Below are 24179 nucleotides of genomic sequence, written 5' to 3'. Positions count from 1 at the left end.
TATATGAACTTTGCACACCTTGAATTTATGAATTACACATCATTTTTTGTGTGAAGGTTTTCGACGCAAAAGTGTTTTTTAATGCATTTTTTAAAAAAAGAAATAAAAATAATATTGCTGTTTGTGACAAAGTTACGTGAAGGTGGACATGTCTGCCTACAGCACTGCAATCGTCAGGTTGTCTGCTTTCATAATATATATAGGTTTGTGGGTGCACTCACTTTTCAAGTTATGTATCCCTTTATTTTTCCAAATTTTCAGCTCAAAGCCAGCTTTTTGGTCTCTGCACATCTTGAACTTTTATTTTTTGGATGTGTGTTGCATCTAATTTTCTTCATTGGTCCTATGATTAGCAACATATATTTATTTTTTATTTCATACAAAATTGCATGCTGCAGCCTGTGTGTATAAAGTATTGAGTTGCATTTTGACAATGTGCCAGGTGTCTACTTTCAAAAAATATTGGTATGGGGATTTAGTTTGACTTTGTAATTTAGGTTTAGTTTGTACATGTCAAAAGTGTGAAAATAGTCCTGGCTAACAGAAGTGAAAATTGTCCAAAAAACCTTGGCAGTGAAAGGGTTCAGAGTCTGCTACTTATGAGTTGAAACCGCTAAGCTTATAGTCAGAGGCGTAGCTAGGGGTTTAGCACAGGGGGGCAAAACATATCTGAGTGGGCCCCAACCCAGTGGGCCCCTCTAACGCATCTTTACAACTGAAGAGGCGCATTCTAATTATATACCAGCCATCATCCCTGTATATAACCCCCATCATCACTGTATATAACCCCCATCATCCCTGAATATACCAGCCATCATCCCTGTATATACCAGCCATCATCCCTGTATATAATCCCCATCATCTCTATATATAACTCCCATCAGCCCTAAATATATCAGCCATCATCCTTGTATGTAACCCCCATCATCCCTGTATATAACCCCTACCCTTCTCTGTATAAACCAGCCTGGCTAGTATATACAGGTAAGATGGGGGTTATAAACAGGGATGATGGCTGGTATATACAGGGATGATGGGGGTTATATACAGGAATGATGGGGGTTATACACAGAGATGATGGCTGGTATACACTGGGATGATGGGGGTTAATGCAGGGATGATGGCTGGACTACCCATCATCTCTGTATATAACAACCATCATCCCAATATATAATAAACATAATCCCTGTATATAACAAACATGATCCCTGTATATAACAACCATCATTCTTGTATATAAACCCCATCATCCCTGTATATACCAGCCAGGCTACCACTGCCATATAGGTTTATATGGCATAAAACTACAGCTCTCAGCATGACGCGAACAATGGTAAGGATATGCTGAGTGTTGCTGTTTAATTTTTTTTAAAAAAAAATCATATCATATCATAATCAAACCACCCATCATCTGATTAGAGGCAGATTAAACATTTACGTTAAGTGACTCACCGGTGACGTCTCAGATTCTAGTTGTTCTTTTTCTCTTTTCTTCTCCATCCGGTCCAGACCACTTAGACGACTTCTCCCGGCCATGTCCCATTTCTACAGTATTCTGATAAGATTCTCATGATGCCACACACTATGCAGCTAAATATAAAAATGGCATACACTGCACCTCTAATATGTCCCTGATTATAATAGCGCCATACAGTGTCCCACACACACAGTGCTCCCAGTAGATAGTGCCCTCCATAGATCCCCCTCTAGATAGTACCCACATACAGCCCCCTGTAGATAGTGTCCCACATATAGCCCCCTGTAGATAGTGCTCTACATATAGCTTCCCCTGTAGATAGTGCCACATATATAGCACCCCCTGTATATAGTGCCCCACATATAGCCCACCTGTAGATCGTGCCCTACATTTAACCCCCCAGTAGATAGTGCCCCACATATAGACCCTGTAGATAGCGCTCTACATATAGCCTCACCTGTAGATAGCGCTCTACATATAGCCCCACCTGTAGATAGCGCTCTACATATAGCTCCCCTGTAGATAGTGCCACATATACAGCAAACCCTGTATATAGTGCCACACATATAGCCCCCCTGTAGATCGTGCCCTACATTTAACCCCCCTGTAGATAGTGTTCAACATATAGCCCCTCCTATAGATAGCGCTCTACATATAAACCCCCCTGTAGATAGTGCTCTACATATAGCCCCCCTGTAGATACTGCACCATGTTTAGCACCCCCTGTATATAGTGCCCCACATATAGCCCCCCTGTAGATCATGCCCTACATATAGCCCCCCTGTAGTGCCCCACATATAGGTCCCCCTGTATATAGAGCCCAAAATATAGCTCCAACTGTAGATAATGCCTCTCACACCATTAAGTGAAAAAAACGTTACATACTCATCTTGATCCCGTTCCTGCGCCATACGGTGAAAATGCAGGCCTGCTTTCTTTTGAGCAGGTCTGCTGGGACTGAATGACGCTTGCGTCGTTGATGAGCGCAGATTGAGAGGGCAGAATGACTTCCCCGTCAATCAGCGCCTTTTAACAATGGAAGCGGCGCGATGACGTCATCGCGTCGCTCGCATCGTTTAAAGGCGCTGATTGGCAGGGCTGAATGACTTTCCCCCGCCAATCAGTGCCTTTCAACAATGGAAGCGCTGGCGTCGTTGAAAGGCGCTGAATGTTCGGGCACGGAGCATGCCTGACCATTCAGCGCTTTTGCATGTAATTGTATCTGTGTCATATAGACGCAGGTACAATTACCAAAGATGGGGGTGGCGGAGGCTGGTTTCAGTTGCGCTACTGCCCCCTCAGACAAGCAGCAGGACGCCGTAATTGGCGTGGCCGCTGTGGGGCAGCAGGAGCGGCGTCATGGCACGGGGGGCGATCGCGGTGGGCCCCACCATCTCAGTGGGCCGCCCATGAACCACCCCAACCTGCTAGCTACGCTACTGCTTACGGTGCTTCATAAACAGAAAAGAACCATATGCTTGTGTACCACTGTAATAACAAGGTGCGTAGCTAAAGGCTCATGGACCCCAGTGCAAAAGTTCTTCTTGGTCCATCCCTCTCAAATTCTTCTCATGGCCGACAGCCTGCAACTCTCAGCTGCATCAATGGGTCTCCTAAGTAACCCAACGATGCAGTACTAGCAGCCAGGGACGTCACTAAGGTCTTAAACGGTCTGGAGCAATAGCTCCAATATATATGCCTCCCCCCAAAAAAAAATTGTGTGTGTGTATGTATATGTGTATATAGGAGACAGCATACTTATATCACTAAGTCCCGATAGCTATGGATAGGATTAGATACAGTGGCTAAGTAGACAGTATCACACATGATAGGCTTAGATATAGGGCCCAGCTCATTGACACTGCCGCTCCAGCGCTGGACCCAGGAAAGGTAAGTATAATAATTGCTTTGCTTTTTTATGTGTTACTAATTTTTTTTTGTGTTTGTGTTTTTTTTTACAGATTCGGTTGTTGGACTTCTTCGGATTCGAGCACTACTTCGATGACGGCATTTTCTTTATTCTCAATAAAATGGTTAATGAGGGTTGTGTGGGATTTTTCAATAAAATATTTTTTTCTATGTCCATGTAATTTGTCCTTGTATTTTTTAAACTTTATTATAACCGCTTTAGTAATTGCCGCTGGCTGATTGACAACGTCCATTACTAAAGCGGGGCTTAATGTTAGCCCATGAAAAGGTTAACACTAACCCATAATTACCTCGGTATCCACCAGCACTAGGGGTGATGGGAAGATCCAGTACACAACTATCTGTAGTGATGGTTAGGCACTGAGGCTGGTATTATTATGCTAGGTAAGGCCAGAAACAGCGAGCCTTCCCACCCTGATAATGCTAGCCTGCTGCTGCTATGTTGTATCTGGCTGGTTATGAAAAATGGGGGGAACCCATATAGTTTTTGCCAATTATTAATTAAATAAAATTACGTCAGGTCCCCCCCATTTTTCATAGCCAGCCAGATAAAACATAGCATGGGGGTTAGTGTTAGCCTCTGCACCGGCTAACACTAAGCACGACTTAATAATGGATGCTGTCAAACAGCCAGCGGCCATTGTGTCGCTAGAAATTATTTTTTATTTTTTTTAGTTAAACAGTTAGTATATTACACATTGTTCTAATTTTTTCACAAGTCAGGAAATATTATAAATTAGATTCTCATTTATAACATTTCCATGTGCTGGTCACTAGAGGGAGCAATTCCCAAAATTGCAGCATTGGCATGTGGTAAAGAACCTCATTGCTTTATACTGCAAAATTGGAGAAGACACACTCGCTCTAGTGTCCTCAAACAATCCCCCTCCTTTATCCTGGCTAGTGCCAGGAGAAAGGAGGGGGTTGAATGTTCAAACCTCCTACACTGTGTGCCGCCATTTTTTGAGCGAATGCACAGTGTAGGAGGATTAGATAGTGGTAATCACACAGTATAACACGAACATACAAACACACACATCACATACACAAACATAACTTACCTGCTCCTGCCGCCGCTGTCGCCGCCGCTGCCGCCTCCGCTCCTAGTCTGAACATATGGCCGGTAGCCGCGACCGGATGTAGTCGTCTTACTGTCCAGCCGCGGCTTCCGGTCCACATGAAAATGGCGCCAAATGTCGCTTTGCCAAAGACCTTCCTTTTCGTCTGTGTTGGAGCGGCACATGCGCCGTTCCCACACAGACACCGTACGCTATAGTGAATGGAACGGCTCCCGTTCGCATTCTCTATGGGGATGTATGTGCCATATTCCATCTCTGTATGTGTCGTTAATCGACACATACAGAGAGGAAAAAAAAAATGGCAGCCCACATAGAGAAGTAAAAGAAATAAAAAATAAAAAAGTACAACACAAAAACACAAATAAATAAAATTAATTTTAATGACATACTACAGTAAAAGCAATAACATATAAAAAAAATGTTTTCGTGACACCTTCCATTTAAAAAAAATACAAATACACAGAAAAAATACTTTTTTGAAATAAAAAAAACACACAACTCTCGTTAACCATTTTATTGAGAATAAAAAAAAGCCGTCATCGAAGTAGTGCTCGAATCTGACAACAACCGAACCTGTAAAAAAACACAATCACAAAAATAATCCATTAGTAACAAATGTGGTAGGTTTAGATACTGGGCCCATGTGTGATCCAGTCTATTGGACCCTGTATCTAAGGCCTTATTAACACGAACGTGAGCGTTTTGCGCGCGCAAAAAACGCAGCGTTTTGCACGTGTTGCCGTTCCATGTGACATCCGTGTATGGTGCGTGTCTGCATTATTTTCGCGCATATGGCATCGTTATGACACTGTTTTTATGTTTAAAATCAGAAATGAAGGAGGTGCTTTTAGTTTTGCCTTCATTTCTTAAACAACTGTTGCGCGAATCAAGCGCAGCACACGGAAGTGCGTCCGAATGCCGTGCATGATTTTCACGCACCCATTGACTTCAATGGGTGGGTGATGCACGAAAACCGCTCAAGTATAGGACATGTCGTGAGGTTTACGCAGCGGACACACGCTGCGTGAAAATCACGGACTGTCTGAACGGCCCCATTGAGTTACCTAGGTCCGTGCGACGCGCGTGATTTTCACGCGCGTATCACGGACGTGAACTACGCTCGTGTGAATAAGGCCTAAGCCTACCACAAGGTAGGCTTAGATACAGGGCCCATCAGACAGGATCACACATGGGCCACGTATCTAAGCTTACCATGTGGTCATGGTAAGATGCTTAGCTACAGGGCCCCAGCAGACAGTAATCTTATACAGTATAAGATTACTGTCTGCTGGGGCCCTGTATCTAAGCCTACCATGTGGTTGGCTTAGATACAGGGCCCAGTAGACAGGATCAAACATAGTAGGCCTAAAGGGGTCGTCCAGTCCCTAAAAATTGATGGCCTATCCTCAGGATAGACCATCAATAGCAGATGGGGTGGGTCCGACTGCCGGGACCCCCGCCAATCAGCTGTTTTGAAGGGGGTGCATCGCTTCACTTCATTCTGGTCACTTGCTCCCACTGTCAATCGCCGACGACCCCGACCCATCAGCTATTGATGGCCTATTCTGAGGATAGGCCATACATTTTTAGGGACTGTACAACCCGGGCCCCAGCAGACAGTAGTAGTATACTTACCCTCCTCTTCAGCTCCGGCCGTAGCGGAGGTCCTGACTCCATCCGGCATCGTGACGTCATGCACTACGCACAGTGTTGGGACGTCATGACACGAAGAGATGTCAGCGCTACCTTAATTTCCCTTACTTGCCCACACTGTATCGCTGACACATCCGTCTTACAAGCGCTGCAGCCCCTTCAAAACAGCTCACAGTTCTCCAGCACCCGGGGCAAAGATTCAGTTTGGCGCCCCCCCCCCCCCCCCAACCTCTTTCCCGACATCTCCTTCCCCCTCGCCGTGTTTGTTTTCTCTACCAATCGACGTGTCATTTCTTTTTATGTAACGCGAGCATAAAATTATTTGTACATTTCACAAGCAATATGGTTCTATACACAACACCAGAACCAAGCTCTGTACATATATACAACACCAGAACCAAGCTCAGTACATATATACAGCCCCAGAACAAATACAGCTCAATTTAGTGCAACCCCTGCCGTATAGGTTTGTACGGCGTAAAACTACAGCTCCCAGCATAGCCCGAACAATGGTAAGGATATGCTGGGAGATGCCGTTTCACAAAAAATAAATCCTATCATAATCATACCACCCTTCATCTCGCTGCAGATCTTACAGTGACTACAGTGCTGATTAGAGGCAGAATAAACATTTACATTGAGTGACTCACCGGTGACGTCTCAGATTCTAGTTCTTTTTCTCCATTTGGTCCAGACCTCTATGATGACTTCTCCTGGTCACAGACCATTTCTGCAGTTTGCCTCTCGCATGTCTTCAGCTTCTCACTTTTCCAACATTTCTGCACTTATAAATAAATATAAAGTTATCTTTATACCACACACTACGCCCCTAAATATAATAGTGCCATACACTGCACCTCTAATTATAATAGCACCATACACCGTGTCCCACACACACACTGTGCCCCCTGTAGATAGTGCCTGCCATAGAGCCCCCTGTAGATAGTGCCTGCCATAGAGCCCCTGTAGATAGTGCCCCCATATAGACCACCCCTGTATATAGTGTCCCACAAATAACTCCCTCTATAGTGCTCTACAGATAGCCCACCCCTGTATATAGCCCCCTGTAGATATAGCCCACCCCTGTATATAGAGCTCTACAGATAGCCCAACCATGTATGTAGCCCCCCTGTAGATATAGCCCACCCCTGTATATAGTGCTCCACATATAGTCCACCCCTGTATATAGTGTTTCACAGATAGCCCACCCCTGTATATAGCCCCCCCCCTTGTACATATAGTCCACCCCTGTATATAGTGCTTCACTAGATAGTCCACCCCTGTATATAGTGCTCCACAGATAGCCCACCCCTGTATATACTAGGGGTGGGCTTTCTGTGGAGCACTAAAGGGGGGAGCTATTTGTGGGATACTATATACAGGGTGGGCTATGTCTACAGGGGGACTATATACAGGGGTGGGCTATATCTACAGGGGGACTATATCTACAGGGGGACTATCTACAGGGGTGGGCTATCTACAGGGGTGGGCTATCTACAGGGGGACCATATCTACAGGGGGACCATATCTACATGGGGACCATATCTACAGGGGGACCATATCTACAGGGGGACCATATCTACAGGGGGACCATATCTACAGGGCTGGGCTATATCTACAGGGCTGGGATACACACAGGGGGGCTATATACACAGGGGGCTATATCTACAGAGGGGGCTATACACAGGGGGGCTATATACAGGGGTGGGCTATATACAGGGGGAATATATCTACAGGGGGCTATATTTACAGGGCTGGGCTATATCTACAGGGCTGGGCTATATACAGGGCGACTATATCTACAGGGGGGGCTATATACTGGGGTGAGCTATCTATGGAGCACCATATACAGGGGTGGGCTATATCTACAGGGGGCTATATACTATATAGCCCATTCCTATATATGGTGCTCTATAGACAGCCCACTCCAGTATATAGCCCCCTGTAGATATAGTCCCCCTGTATATAGCTCCCTGTAGATATAGTCCCCCTGTAGATATAGTCCCCCTGTAGATATAGTCCCCCTGTATATAGCCCAGCCCTGTAGATATAGTCCCCCTGTATATAGCCCAGCCCTGTAGATATAGTCCCCATGTATATAGCCCAGCCCTGTAGATATAGTCCCCCTGTATATAGCCCCCTGTAGATATAGTCCCCCTGTAGATATAGTCCCCCTGTATATAGCACAGCCCTGTAGATATAGTCCCCCTGTATATAGCCCAGCCCTGTAGATATAGTCCCCATGTAGATAGACACCCCCCGTAGATAAAGTCCCCCGTGTAGACAAAGTCCCCCCGCAGATACAGCCACACTTATATTACAATTTAAAAAAAAATAAAAAATAATGTCAAACTCACCTTATTCCCGCTCCCACGCCGTCCGGCAGCCATGGAGACCTGCTCTCTTCTGCGCAGGTCTCCAGGGGGTTGAACGCGGCGTCTATGAAAGGCGCTGATTAGCTGGGCAGGATGACTTTCCCTGTCAGTCAGTCAGCGCCTTTCATCGACGGAAGCGTCACTGGTACAAAAGGTACCAGTCGCTTCATTCGTGGAAAGGCGCTGAATGGCCGGGCATGGAACATGCCCGGTCATTCATTGCTTCTAATTGTACCTGTGTCCTTGCGACACAGGTACAATTATAGTGCAGGAGGAGGGGGCGCTGGCGCCCCCTCTGAACTGCGCCCGGGGCACATGCCCCGCTTGCCCCCCCCTAGCTACGCCCCTGAGTACTGCCGGTTACTATAGTAACAGGTGTCCGTGTAGTTTATTACATGGGCCCCGGTTACTATAGTAACTTTTTATAGACATGGTGCGGGGGGCTGCGGGCACTCCTGTCTTCGGGTTCCGGTCGCAATTGCGACCGCTGTGACCCATATAGTAACGCCACTGGTAATAACAGTTTTGTCCAGTAAAAATAATGGGGGGAATCTGGCGTCGTTTTCAGGCGTAGAAAAGTTGCTATTGTTCACAAAAACTTATGGCCACAAAAAATGCATGGAAAAGCACTGTAAAAAACGCCAAGTCTTATGTTAGCAACTGCGTTTGAGATGTATGTTTATGGCAGCTCCTAGATTAGGTCTGCTATATAAAATAACCATTTAACAACCATTCAACAAATCTTTGAAGGTTATGAAAATCTTTGAAACCAATTCATTTTTTTTTATAGACAACTGTATTGTTTGATTTGGAACAACGTAAATAGGTTTTTATTAAAATATGCTTTATACACAGAAGCTGTATCTTGCTGTCTTAAACTAAGTTAACTTCTCATTTTTACTGAACGTCTGACAAGCATGTTTTGACATTAAAAAACAGTGTGAAACCGTGTACCACAGCGTGTATATTGATTTCTATGATCATGACGGACGCCCTAATAGCGTAGTTTGTGCCTACGTTGTGTGCTTATGTTCTATCCAAATCTTAAAAAACGTAGTCTACTATGCTTTTCAGTACCTTTCCAAAACGTATACCACATGTATACGTTTTTATTTGTATTGAAGTCAATGGCGATGTGTCCAATCTTAACCCCTTAGTGACCACCAATACGCCTTTTTACGTTCGTCACTAAGGGGCCTTAGGCTAGGCTGACGCCTTTTCACGTGAGGCAGGAGCCGGGGCTCAGCTGTCTGATGACAGCTGAGCTCCTGCTCCAACGCCCACGATCGAAGTTTAACCCGTTAAATGGCGCCATCTATAGCGACCGCGGCATTTAACTTTGTTTACAGAGGGAGTGAGCTCCCTCTGTCACCCATCGGCGGCCCGCGAATGCAATCGCGGATCTCCGATGGGGTGTCATGGCAGCCGGGGGCTTGATAAAAGCCCCCAGGTCTGCCCTGGACATATGCCTGTTAGGACACACCGGAGGCACGTCCTAATAGATTGCCTGCCAGATTTATACTGACGGGCAATAATGCTCTGGTATACGAAGTATACCAAAGCATTATAGCAGCGATCTGAAGATCGCACAGTAAAGTCCCCTAGTGGGACTAATGAAATAAATAATAAATGTGAAATAAAGATTAATAATAAAAGTTACAGTAAAAAAATAAATAAACCCATTTTTTTCCATAAAAAGTGGTTTTATTTAGTAAAAGTGTATACATATATGGTATTGCCGCGACCGTAATGCCTCCATTAATAAAGTTAATATGTAATTTAAACTGCAAGGTGAACACTGTAAAAAAAAAAACGCAAAAAACAATGGTGAAATTGCAATTTTTTTCCATTGCCCCCCAAAAAAGTCATAATAAAAATTAATCAATAAGTCCCATGCACCCCAAAACAGTACCAATCAAAACTATGTCTCGTCCCACAGAAAACAAGCCCAAAAAATCAGTACATTGATTGAAAAATAAAAAAGTTACGGCTCTTGGAAAGCAGCGATGCAAAAACTAATAATTTTAGTTCAAAAGTGTTTTTATTGTGCAAAAGTCGTAAAACATAAAAAACCTCTACATATGTGGTATCACCGTAATCGTACTGACCCATAGAATAAAGGTAACATGTTATTTACGTCGCATTGTGAACGACGTCAATTTAAAAACGCATAGAATAATGGCGGAATTTCAGGGTTTTTTTAAAATCCCCCCCAAAAAAGTTAATAAAAGTTAATAAAAAAATTATATGTACCCAAAAATGGTGCTATTAAAAAGTACAACTAATCCCGCAAAAAACAAGTCCTCATACAGCTATGTAGACGAAAAAATAAAAAAGTTATAGCTCTTTGAATGCGACTATAGAAAAACGAATAAAATAGCTTGGTCATTAGGGCCTAAAATGGGCTGGTCACTAAGGGGTTAAAACCTACGTTTGCATACATAAAACGCATACGTTTTCATCACCATATATGGCAAATTACCCAAATTATGAGGCAAAACAGTGCCTCCCACTGCCCAGCCCCTCAGTACTTTCGCCATAAAACACTGCAGCCACTCCCTACTTGTTCCTTTATATTATGACTTTACAAATCTTGACTTTACAAAGTTTGATTTAGCTCAAGAACAAAATACGTATACATTTTTAGAAATAAGAACAGACACAAACGTATAAAAACGTATACAACGTATACTACAAAAAAGTAAGTATATGTTACAAATTCATACATTTTTGTAACTTAAAAACCATATAGGACGTCGTATACCACAAACGTGTGCACAAAGCAAGATGTGGACCAGGCCTTAGTCAAATCCGTCAGGTCTGCAGGACTGATGGCTCCGGCATTGGCAAACAGGATACAGGATACATTGAAGCTGAATCTCAAAAAGTTATTTTTAATATATATCTATGTAGGGTTGTTCCAAATTAAAATATACAGTTTTATGTAAAAAAAGAAACAAAATGTCACTTCAAGGCCACATGTTGCGGAATTTAGCACAGCAAAACCCGTACCTAAGGCCGGATTCACATGAGCGTGTTAAACGTCCGTGGGACGGCCGTTGAAACAGCGGCTGTCCCATGGACCTATGTAATTGAGTGTGGCCGCTCACACAGCCGTTGTTTCAACGGACCGTGTGAAGGGTCCGTGGGAAAATAGGACATGTCCTATCTTTTCACGCATCACGCATCCCTCCATAGGCTCTCATCTATGGGGGATGCGAGACATCGCGTCCCACAGCGCTGAGCACGGATGCACCTCGGACGTGAAAAACTGCCGTTTTTCACGTCCGAGATGCGCCACACTCGTTTGAATTAAGCCTAATAGTGTGTTTTTGATGCGTTTTTTAGGTGCGGTTTTTACATTTTGATTCAGAAAAAGGTTTGTTTTTATGCTGAGGATTTTGGTGCGTTTTTTTTTCTTAAAAAACGAGTCAGATACAATTCTAAAGCAGAAATGCATGATAAATTGACATGCTGAGGATTTTAAAATACACACCACAGCTCAATTTACTTGCAGAAAACAAGACTCCACCAGACAGGTTTTCCTGAACTCCCCATAAAACCATGCTCTTCTACATCACTTGGACGAGCTCATCCTAAAAAGAGCCTTGGAGGAAGTCCCTCTTCAGGAAAGTAGTTTGGGCATGTATTCTGTCGTTTTCGTCATACTAAAGCCAGGGATCCAATGGCGTCTCGTCTTGGATTTTACTTACCTGAACAATCATCTTGCAAAAAAGAGTTTCAAAATGGACTATAATATCAGTGTTAGACATGCTCTGTCTTTAAGATTTCAAGGATGCATATTTACACAGCTAAATTCTTCCCGCTCACGAGTGCTTTTGGGTGACTCCACATCTTAAAACGGAAGTTTTCTCTAGTCACTTCTGATCCCAGTTTTTGGGAATCCCTCCGTACAAATCCCGACTATCTGGTCACAGATACGGCGATCTCAAGTATTCAGCATGCATAATCAAAGAACTAAAGGATGAAGACTAAACAAAACGAAAGAACATAAATTACTAGACATACAGTTAAAAACATCTTAAAAAGAAAGGTAGAGGCTTCACAAAAATGATGCAAGACTTAGTCTCTCATTCAAACCAACAGGGGCCATCGTACCAAGAGTAATTATCCATTTGTACTCCCTCTGAGCCAACAGTTTCTTTACATCACCTCCTCTAATACCACAGGAAACTCTGTCTATACCCCATGCATTGAACGATTTTGGGTCACAGGCATGGTGGGACTTAAAATGTCTAGGGATCGTCTTTAAAAGTGTAGGATCTTCAATTTCCCTAGCGGCAATTATGTCGCGTACGTGTTCTCTAACTCTAATGCGCAACTTGATGTAAGACCACTGTATACTTTTGAGCAACCACAGGTTGCATAGTATATCACATTGGTTGTACTGCAAGATATATAGTACCGAATTTTAAATTCCCTTTTGTCTGTCATGGATTCGAAGGTAGTTGTACGAACCATATTTGTACATGACATGCAGTCGCCGCAAGGGTAACAGCCATGTCTAGGATTTGATAATGTAAATGGATTGTGCTGTTTCGGAACATAGTGGCTTTTCACCAACATATCAATCAGGTTCATGCTCCTTCGTGCTGTCATCAAAGGTCTTTCCGACAGACTTTCCGCCAAGGTAGGTTACAGCTGTAAAATTGGCCAGTATTTCTCCAATATAGATTTAATTATATGCCACTGGTTATTATATGTGGAGATGGAGGGTGGCTATATGTAGGGCACAGTCTACAGGGGTGGGCTATATGTGGGACACTATCTACAGAGGTGGGCTATACGTGGAGCACTATCTATAGGGGATGTTATATGTAGGCCAGCACGGTGGCTCAATGTTTAGCACTGTTGCCTTGCAGCTCTGGAGTCCATATGTGGGCACTATCTACAGAGGGTTGTATGTGGAATACCATCTACAGGGGCTTCTATGTAGGTCACTATCTACATGGGGCTATGGGGGCACTATCTACAGGGGGCACGGTGTGTGTGTGTGTGTGTGTGTGTGTGTGTGTGTGTGTGTGGGACAGTGTATGGTACTATTATAATCAGGGACACAGTGTATGGCGCTTTAATAGTTAGAGGTGCAGTGTATGGTGCTTTATTATATTTAGAGGTGTTGAGCATTTTAACTTTGTTTATATGTGCAGAAATTTTTTAAAAGTGAGAAGCTGAAGACATCTGAGTGGAAAACTGCAGAAATGGGTAATTGTCAGTAGAAACCCATCACAGATGTCTGGACCAGAGGGAGAAGAAAAGTAAAGAAGAAACTAGAATCTGAGACGTCACCGGTGAGTCACTTAATGTAAATTTTTATTCTGCCTCTAATCAGTATTGTAGTCACTGTGTGATCTGCAGCGAGATGATGGTAGTATGATTTTTTTTTTGTGAAACAGAATCTCCCAGGATAACCTTACCATTGTTCGGGCCATGCTGGGAGCTGTAGTTTTACGCCGTACAAACCTATACAGCAGGGGTTGCACTAAATTGAGCTGTATTTGTTCTGGTGTTGTATATATGTACTGATCTTGGTTCTGATGCTGTATGTAAGTACTGAGCTTAGTTCTGGTGCTGTATATACACGTATGAGATTGGTTTTGGTGCTGTGTATATATGTAATGAGTTTGGTTCTGGTGCTGCATATATGTACTGAGCTTGGCTGTAGTGCTGTATTTATATATTGAGGTTGGTTCTGGTGCTGTATTTATGTACTGAGATTTGTTCTAGTGCTGTATATGTGTATGGGCTTTGTTCTAGTGCTGTATATATGTACTGAGCTTTGTTCTGGTGCTGTATATATGTCAGAGCTTGGTTCTAGCGCTGTATTTATGTACTGAGCTTTGTTCTGGTGCTGTATATATGTACTTAGCTTGGTTCTATCGCTGTATTTATGTACTGAGCTTGGTTGTGGTACTGTATGTATTTCAGAGCTTGGTTCTGGATCTGTAGTTATATAGGATATATTTATAATAACAAAATTGCGGGGCAGATGGAATTGTTTTCAATTCATTGTATATTTATTAGGAATCTGTCAGGTAGTTTTAACCCCTTGAACCGCCACCATGCGGTAATACATGACCTGACAATATTTCCAAACATTCCCTTGTATGTTTTTTTCAGATGCAACAAAATCCTTAAAATTCACTTTTAAAACGGCGCACACTATATGCTAATTACTCATTAGAGGGTTATGGGGCGGTGCCGCTATCCTCAAGAATCACATAGTCCTGCCTCCAAGTTCCATGTTTGAGTGAAATCTCCCTGGCTGATACAACTTTCTCGGATGCGCCATTGCCTTGTGGCACTATACAGAAGGGGGGACTGTATGGCACTATACACAAGGGGGAGTGTGGCACTATACACAAGGGGGAGCTGTGTGGCTCTATACGCAAGATGGAGCTGTGTGGCACTATACACATGGGGGAACTGTATGGCACTATTTACAAGGGGGAGGACTGTGGCTCTATCTACGGGGGGCTGAGTGTGTCGCAATCTACAGGGGTCTGTGTGTGGCACTTTCTACTATGGGGGGCTGTGCTGCACTTTCTACTATGGGGGGCTGCGTGGCACTGTATATAAGGGAGGGGGCTGTGTGGCACTATATACAGTGGGAGCTGTATAGCGCTATATACAGTGGGGGCTTTATGGCGATATCTACAGGGGGCTGTATGGCACTATCTACAAGGGGGAAGTGGGGGCGCTATCTACAAATGGGGTGTGACACTGTCTATAGGCGAGGCTACATAGCACTGACTACAGGGGGGGCTGTATGGCACATTCTACAGGGGGCACTATTTATAAGGGGGGCTGCTTGTGGCAACCGGGATGGCCCCAGTCAAGAGTTTGCTATGGGGCCCAGTCTTTCCTAGTTACGCCCCTGGCTGTAGCCCTAGTCATGTCCTGTCTCCATTTCAAATTTCCTGCGCGCACGGACGGTCTCGCATGCGCAGGTTTACGCGTGGGCGCTCATGAGTCGGCTGGTGATATGTTATCACCATGCCGACCCATGTTAGCCGGGGCAAGCGCCACTCGTCCCCCGCTGCGAGCGTACCAGCAGAGTTAAATAGCCCTGCGTTGGTATGCTCGGCAGCTGAAACTAGCTGGAGCTAGCTGGGTCCTTCCACCACATCACCAATGAAGCTCACATCTCCAGCTGGGACCTCACCACACCACCAACGACCTGCTCCTGCTCCTGCCTCTGCTCCTCTGCTCCGCCAACGAAAACGCTAAGTATCATCGTAGCCACGGCTACACTTCACCTCTCCCTCTCGCCCTGCTTGTCCCAGAGTTAACCCCTTGCTGTCCCTGAGTAACCCTTGCAGCCCTGAGTAACCCTTGCATTCCCTGAGTAACCCTTGCTTCCCCTGAGTCCCTAAGTTAACCCTTGCTGCCCTGAGTTCCCTGAGTAATCCTTGATTCCCCTGAGTCTCTAAGTTAACCCTTGCTGTCCTGAGTAACCCTTGCTTCCCCTGAGTCCCTAAGTTAACCCTTGCTGCCCTGAGTAACCCTTGCCTCCCCTGAGTCCCTAAGTTAACTCTTGCTGCCCTGAGTAACCCTTGCTTCCCCTGAGTCCCTAAGTTAACCCTTGCTGCCCTGAGTAACCCTTTGCTGCCCCTTGCAGTCCCCTTGCTGAGCTGTTCATCACCTGTTGTATCCCTGGTTAACCCTTAAACTGTTTAACCCTTCCCACTTTTAATCCTTTACCTGATTAACCCTTAGCGTACAGGGACAGTTATATTAGGAGGGAGTGGGACAGAGATAGTGAGCGTGTGAGAATTACAAGTAACTTATGTGTATTGTATTGTAACTAAACAAAATTGCAGGGCAGATGGAATTGTTCTCAATTCATTGTATATTTCATGGGAACCTGTCTGGTAGTTTTAACCCCCTTGAACCGCCACCATGCGGTAATACATGACCTGACAATATTTCCAAACATTCCTTTGCATGTTTTTTTCAGATGCAGCAAAATCTTTAAAATCCACTTTTAAAACGGCGCACACCCTATGCTAATTACTCATTAAAGGGTCATGGGGCAGTGATGCTATCCTGAAGAGTCACATAGTCATGCCTCCAAACGCACCTTTCCATGTTTGATTGACATCTCCCTAGCTGATACAACTTTCTCGGATGCGCCATTGCCTTGTGGCACTATACACAAGGGGGAGGCTGTGTGGCACTATACACAAGGGGGGCTGTGTAGCACTATACACAAGGGGGAGCTGTGTGGCACTATACACAAGGGGGAGCTGTGTGGCACTATACACATGGAGGAACTGTATGCCACTATTTACAAGGGGGAGGGCTGTGGGTCTATATACTGGGGGCTGAGTGTGGCGCAATCTACAGGGGTCTGTGTGTGGCACTATCTTCTAAGGGGGGTTGTGCTGCACTATCTACTAAGGGGGGGCTGTGTGGCACCATATTCAAGGGAGGGGGGCTGTGTGGCACTATTTAAAGTGGGAGCTGTATAGTGCTATATACAGTAGGGGCTTTATGCCTATATCTACAGGGGGGCCTGTCTATAGGCGGGGCTATATAGCACTGTCTACAGGGGGACTGTATGGCACATTCTACAGGGGGCACTATTCTGCTTGTGGCACCCGGGGGGGCCCCGGTCAAGAGTTTGCTAGGTGCCCAGTCTTCCCTAGTTACGCCCCTGTGGACGGTGTTAATCAAGGAGTGGCCACTGGTAATGCAGTAGTGATAAAGTTAAAAGAAAAACCACAGACATAAAGGAAAAAATATTTATTGAAATAGAACCCGCCCATACACAACCATTTTTAACCATTTTATTGAAAATTAAAAAAACGCCGTCATCAAATGTGTCCTCGAATCCGAAGTAGTACAACAACCGAACCTGTAAAAAAACCCATGCAGACAAAAAAAAACATGAGTAACACTTAAAAAAGCAAAACAATTATAAGGTCCTATTCACATCATGTTTTACACTACGTTTATTGTGTATCTCGGGAAAGTTCCCGACATACACGATAAACGTGTCCATACAACTCCATTATGCCGACGGAGACCAATAGAGTGTCCTTTTGGCTTCCATGGGGCTGGTATAAGTCAGTGATACCTTTTTTTTGAAGGATGGAATAGCGTAGTAGACTATGCTGATCCATCCTGAGGGATCCCATAAAATAAAGTATACCACATGATATACGTTTTTTAACACGGGAGCCTACGGGTGACATAGTAATATGTGTATAGTGATGTCAGGGGCTATCCCAGAGCCGGAATCCTTGGGAAGAGCACTAGTAGAGGCTCTGCCCCAGGACACCGCCCCCTGGAAATCTCCTGACATCACTGTCTGTCACGGAGCGGGTTAGTGGACCCACTAGGCCGTACCGCCGAAGCGGGGAGGCAGCTGGCCAAACAACAGGACACCCCAGAAATACAATGTCCCGCACAAGAGTACCTGAATAGTCCAGATGGTGGCCGCAGTTCTGGCACAGATGACACAGGAGCCGCAAGTTGCGCCAGACGTGGCGGATTCCTCCGGACGTGGCAGATAACACAGGACGTGGCGGATTCCTCCGGACGTGGCAGATTCCTCTGGACGTGGCAGATGACACAGGACGTAGCGGATTCCTCCAGATGTGGCAGATGACACAGGACGTGACGGATTCCTCCAGACGTGGCAGATGACACAGGACGTGACAGATTCCTCTGGATGTGGCAGATTACACAGGACGTGGCACGACTTGATACTAGGGCAAAGCACGGGAAACAGGAGCGGGGAACAAGGTACGGTTAACAACAGGAACGGGAAACACTAAGGGACCATTTGCAAGACAGACTGGGAAAACTAACAACGCTCAGGCATCGAACTAGGGGGCTGGACCCTTCTTATAGCCCAGGGTACTCACGGGTCAAAGGTCATTCAAGATGTCAGGTGCGCGCGCTGCCCCTTTAAGAGCAGGGACGAGCGTGCGCGCGCACCCTGCGGGCTCCGGCGGAGGTGAGTGGATGCGAGCACTGGCGTCTCCTGAGGAGGAGGCTGGGGCCAGCGCTTGCCGACTCGTGGCTGCGGCTGTCAGCGGGAGGCTGGAGCTGACAACCCGCAGCCACGGACATTACAGTATCCCCCCTCTTACGCCCCCTCTTCTTGGGACCGGAGCGAGAGAGAAACTTCTTTAGAAGAGTAGGGGCATTGAGGTTCTCCTCTGGCTCCCAGGACCTCTCTTCGGGACCAAACCCCCTCCAATCCACCAAATAAAAGGTCTTTCCTCTCACTCTCCTGGTGTCCAAGATCTCCTTTACCTCAAAGATGTCCGAGGAACCGCTGGTAGCAACCGCAGGGCTGGGAGTCTTGGAATAGCGGTTTAGGATCACAGGCTTCAGGAGGGAGACGTGGAAGGAGTTGGGAATCCTGAGGGTAGGAGGCAGCCGAAGTTTGTAGGCGACAGGGTTGATCTGCTGCAGGACCTCGAATGGTCCAAGGAACCTGGGAGCGAACTTGTATGAGGGCACCTTCAAGCGAATGTTCCGAGAGGACAGCCAGACTTTAGTACCCGGAAGATACTGAGGCGGCTTTCTTCTCTTAGTATCTGCCTTTCACTTCATGCGATCTACTGCCAGCAAAATAGAGGACCGGGTCTGTTGCCAGATTTGCAGGAAGTCCTCATATGCAGAGTCAGCAGCGGGAACCTGAGATGAAGTCGACACAGGAAGAGGGACTCTGGGATGTTGACTGTACATGATGTGAAACGGAGTGGAAGTGGTGGACTCCCTTGCGTGGTTGTTGTAAGAAAATTCGGCCCATGGTAGAAGCTGTACCCAGTTATCGTGCTGTGAAGAGATGAAGTGGCGGAGATAATTCTCCATGATCTGGTTGATCCTCTCAACTTGCCCATTGGATTGCGGGTGATAGGCAGAGGAAAAGTCCAATCTCACATCCAGGAGTTTACAGAGGGCTCTCCAGAACCTTGAGGTAAACTGAACCCCCCGGTCGGACACAATGTGAAGAGGCAAGCCATGCAAGCGGAAGATGTGCTGAATGAAGAGACTTGCCAGACGAGGAGCTAAAGGTAGGCCGGTCAGCGGGATAAAATGAGCCATCTTAGAGAACCGGTCCACCACCACCCAGACAGTGTTACATCCTGCTGAGGGGGGGAGGTCTGTGACGAAGTCCATCGCAATCTGCTGCCAGGGGGCATTGGGTACAGGCAGGGGTTGAAGCAGACAGGCAGGCTTGGAGTGAGTCACTTTGTTAGAGGCACACACCGTGCAAGAAGAGACAAAGTCCAGAACATCCTTAGGTAGCGTGGACCACCAAAAGTGACGAGCAATCAGGTCTCGGGTTTTACAGACACCGGCGTGCCCAGCAAGTTTAGAACTATGTCCCCAGCGGAGAATTCTTCTCCTGTCTGCCAACCGAACAAAAGTCCTCCCAGGAGGGATGTCTCTAACCTGCAGAGGATTAGCAGTGACAATGCAGGACGGGTCTATGATGGTCTGAAGGGACTCCACCGTGTCTTCCGTCTCAAACGATCTGGACAGGGAATCGGCCCTCACATTCTTGTCCGCGGGACGGTAGTGGAGCACAAACAGAAAACGGGTGAAGAACAGCGACCACCTGGCTTGAAGAGGATTAAGTCTTTGAGCGGACTGAAGGTAAGTGAGGTTCTTGTGGTCGGTAAAGATCAGGATGGGGTGAGCAGCGCCCTCCAGAAGATGTCTCCACTCCTCCAGAGCCAATTTGATGGCCAGCAGCTCCCGATCTCCAATGGAGTAATTGCACTCAGCAGAAGAAAACAGTCTAGAGTAGTAGCCACATACTACTGCCTTTCCTTTGGAGCTCCTCTGGAACAGAAGTGCACCTGCACCGACAGAGGAAGCGTCCACTTCCAGTGAGAACTGCCGAGATACGTCAGGATGATGGAGGATCGAGGCTGAAGTGAAGGCACTCTTCAGGCTATTAAATGCAGACTCTGCTTCTGGAGTCCACACTTTGGCGTTCACACCCTTCTTGGTAAGGGTCGAGATGGGAGACGTCAGAGAAGAGAAGTTAGGAATAAACTGCCGGTAGAAATTGGCGAATCCCAGGAACCGCTGTATGGCCCTTAAGCCTTGGGGACGTGGCCACTCCAGGACAGCCTTCACTTTCTCAGGATCCATCTTCAGGCCTTGATCCGAGATGATGTAGCCCAGGAAGGGCAGAGAACTCTTCTCAAAGACGCACTTCTCCAGCTTGGCGTATAAATTATTCTCCCTCAATCGTAGTAGAACCTGACGGACATGCCTCCGATGAGTCGTCTGATCTGGGGAGAAAATCAAAATATTATCGAGATAAACAACAACACAGACATAGAGTAGATATCGGAAGATGTCGTTAATGAACTCCTGAAACACTGCGGGAGCGTTACACAGTCCGAAGGGCATCACCAGGTATTCGTAGTGCCCGTCCCGGGTGTTAAATGCCGTCTTCCATTCGTCACCCCGGCGAATCCGGACTAGATTGTAAGCCCCACGCAGGTCTAGCTTAGAACATTTTTTGGCCCCTCGTATGCGATCAAATAGCTCAGAGATGAGTGGCAATGGGTATTTGTTCTTGACTGTGATCAGGTTGAGACCCCTGTAGTCAATGCAGGGACGAAGGGATCCATCCTTCTTTTTAACGAAGAAGAATCCAGCCCCGGCCGGGGAGGAAGATTTTTGTATAAAACCCCTCTCCAGATTCTCCTTGATATAGGCCGACATGGATAGAGACTCAGGCAAGGAGAGAGGATATACCCGTCCACGGGGAAGAGAGACATTAGGAACCAGTTCAATGGGGCAGTCATAGGTGCGATGTGGAGGCAGCGTCTCAGCCTCCTTTTTGCTGAAAACATCTGCATACTGAGCAAAATGGGGAGGCAGTCCTGACAGCGACTGAGGCAGCTAAGGCTTGACAGGATGGATCTGCAACAGACAACGACCATGGCACTTGGAGCCCCATTGGAGAACCTCTCCAGAATTCCAGTCCAGGACTGGGGCATGTAGTCGAAGCCAAGGCAGGCCCAGCAGAACAGGATTGATGGCCTTGGGCAAAACAAGGAACGAAATAAATTCAGAATGAAGTACTCCAACCTGGAGCTTCAACGGCTTGGTTTTAGAGATAATGGGATCAGGCAGAGGCAGTCCATTAACTGAGGCAACAGCCAAAGATGTCTCCAGGGGAACTGTGGGCAGCTGAAGATGATCCACAAGCTCTTTCTTGATAAATTTGCAGCAGAGCCAGAGTCAAGATAGGCAGAGACTTGATGCGTCCTGTCGCCGGATACCAGGGTCACAGGAATAGTCAATTTGGAAGCGAATCCTCTGTTAGATTCCGTTCCACCTAGGGTTGTCTCTCCAACCAATCCTAGGCAATGGGGTCTCTCTGGCCACTGGGGGCACAGACGCACAATATTGCCTCCATGGCCGCAATACAAACAAAGTCCAGAAGTGCGTCTGCGTTGTTTCTGGGTAGACAATTTAACATAATTACTCTGCATCGGGTCCTCTGGTGGGACGACTGAGGAGGATTGCGGGACAGCAGAATCCAGCCTGGGAAGTTCTCTCCCCCGGAGAACCTCTTGGGAACGTTCCCGGATTCTCATGTCGACACGGGAGGCGAGTAGGATAAGATCGTCCAGGGTAGATGGCAGAACGAGAGCAGCCAGCTCGTCCTTTATCCCTGAAGACAGTCCCTGCCAGAATGTAGCCACCAAAGCCTCGTTGTTCCAGGTCAATTCAGCAGCCAGGATACGGAACTGAATGGCATACTCGCCCACGGAGAGGTCTCCCTGGTGTAGGGTCAGCAAGGATGCAGCAGCCGAAGAAACTCTCCCAGGTTCCTCAAAGATCGAGCGGAAGGTCTGTAGGAAGCATTGCAAGTCCCGGGTCTCTGGTCCCTTATGTTCCCACAGAGGATTGGCCCATGCCAGGGCTTTGCCGGTAAGGAGAGAGATGATGAAGGTGATCCTGACGTCATCCGAACAGAAGGACCTGGCATGTAGTCTGAAATGGATCAGGCACTGATTCAAAAATCCCCTGCAGGACCTCGGATCTCCGTCATAGCGTGGAGGTAGCGGCAAGAAACACAGGGGGTTGGTACCGGTACAGACAGGAAGTGTAGCAGACGGAACCGCAGGAACGGGTGCGGTGATGACTGTGGTTGGAGCAAGCAGCCGATGGGCTATGGCGTTTACCGACAGGAGGAGCTGGTCTTGTCGTGACTGGAGATCCTCCATCTCAGCCAGCATGGCTTGTGTAGTCAACGTCTCAGGTTGACCAGCGGGGTCCATGGCCTGAGCGTACTGTCACGGAGCGGGTTAGTGGACCCACTAGGCCGTACCACCGCAGCGGGGAGGCAGCTGGCCAAACAACAGGACACCCCAGAAATACAATGTCCCGCACAAGGGTACCTGAATAGTCCAGATGGTGGCCGCAGCTCTGGCACAGATGAGATGGGTGCAGCAGATGGCGCCAAACGTGGCGGATGACACAGGAGCCGCAAGTTGCGCCAGACGTGGCGGATTCCTTCGGACGTGGCAGATAACACAGGACGTGGCGGATTCCTCCGGACGTGGCAGATTGCTCTGGACGTGGCAGATGACACAGGACATGGCGGATTCCTCCAGACGTGGCAGATTCCTCTGGACGTGGCAGATTACACAGGACGTGGCACGACTTGATACTAGGGTAAAGCACGGGAAACAGGAGCGGGGAACAAGGTACGGGTAACAACAGGAACGGGAAACACTAAGGGACCATTTGCAAGACAGACTGGGAAAACTAACAACGCTCAGGCATCGAACTAGGGGGCTGGACCCCTCTTATAGCCCAGGGTGCTCACGGGTCAAAGGTCGTTCAAGATGTCCGGTGCGCGCGCTGCCCCTTTAAGAGCGGGGACGAGCGTGCGCGCGCACCCTGCGGGCTCCGGCGCAGGTGTGTGGATGCAAGCACTGGCGTCTCCTGAGGAAGAGGCTGGGGCCAGCGCTTGCCGATTCGTGGCTGCGGCTGTTAGCGGGAGGCTGGAGCTGACAGCCCGCAGCCACGGACATTACACTGTCCATATATAGATAGTGATGTCAGGAGCAGTGCTGGATTCCCCGGACAGATCACTAGTAGCGGCTCTGCCTTGGGGACTCCATCCCACGGAAAGCTCCTAATGTCACTGTCCATATATGGACAGTGATGTCAGGGGCTTTGGCAGAGGCAGGGTAGAGTGCTATTAGAGACTCTGCCCCAGGACTCCAGGCCTTAGAAAACTCCTGACGTCACTGTCCATATATGGACCGTGATGTCAGGAGCAGTGCTGGAGCTCCTGGGCAGGGTGCTAGTAGGGGCTCTGCCTTGGAAGTCCTGCTCTGGGAAAGCTCCTGACATCATGGTCCATATATGGACAGTGATGTCAGGGGCTTTGGCAGAGCCCAAATACACAGGCAGAGCGCTAGTTGAGACTCTGCCCCAGGACCCCGGTTCTGGGAAAGCTATGATTGTCCATATATGGACAGTAATGTCAGGAGCAACACTGGAGTCCCGAGCAAAGCACAAGGCTCTGCCCTGGGACACTGGCCCAGGGAATGCTTCTGACAGTCACTGTCCATATATGGGCAGTGATGTCAGGAGCAGTGCTATGAATGGGGCCTTAGGCCTCATGCACACGAATGT

The sequence above is a fragment of the Rhinoderma darwinii genome, chromosome 4 (genome assembly GCF_050947455.1).
Source record: "Rhinoderma darwinii isolate aRhiDar2 chromosome 4, aRhiDar2.hap1, whole genome shotgun sequence".
NCBI classification, from domain to species: domain Eukaryota; kingdom Metazoa; phylum Chordata; class Amphibia; order Anura; family Rhinodermatidae; genus Rhinoderma; species Rhinoderma darwinii.
Note: the sequence above shows the minus strand (reverse complement) of the source record.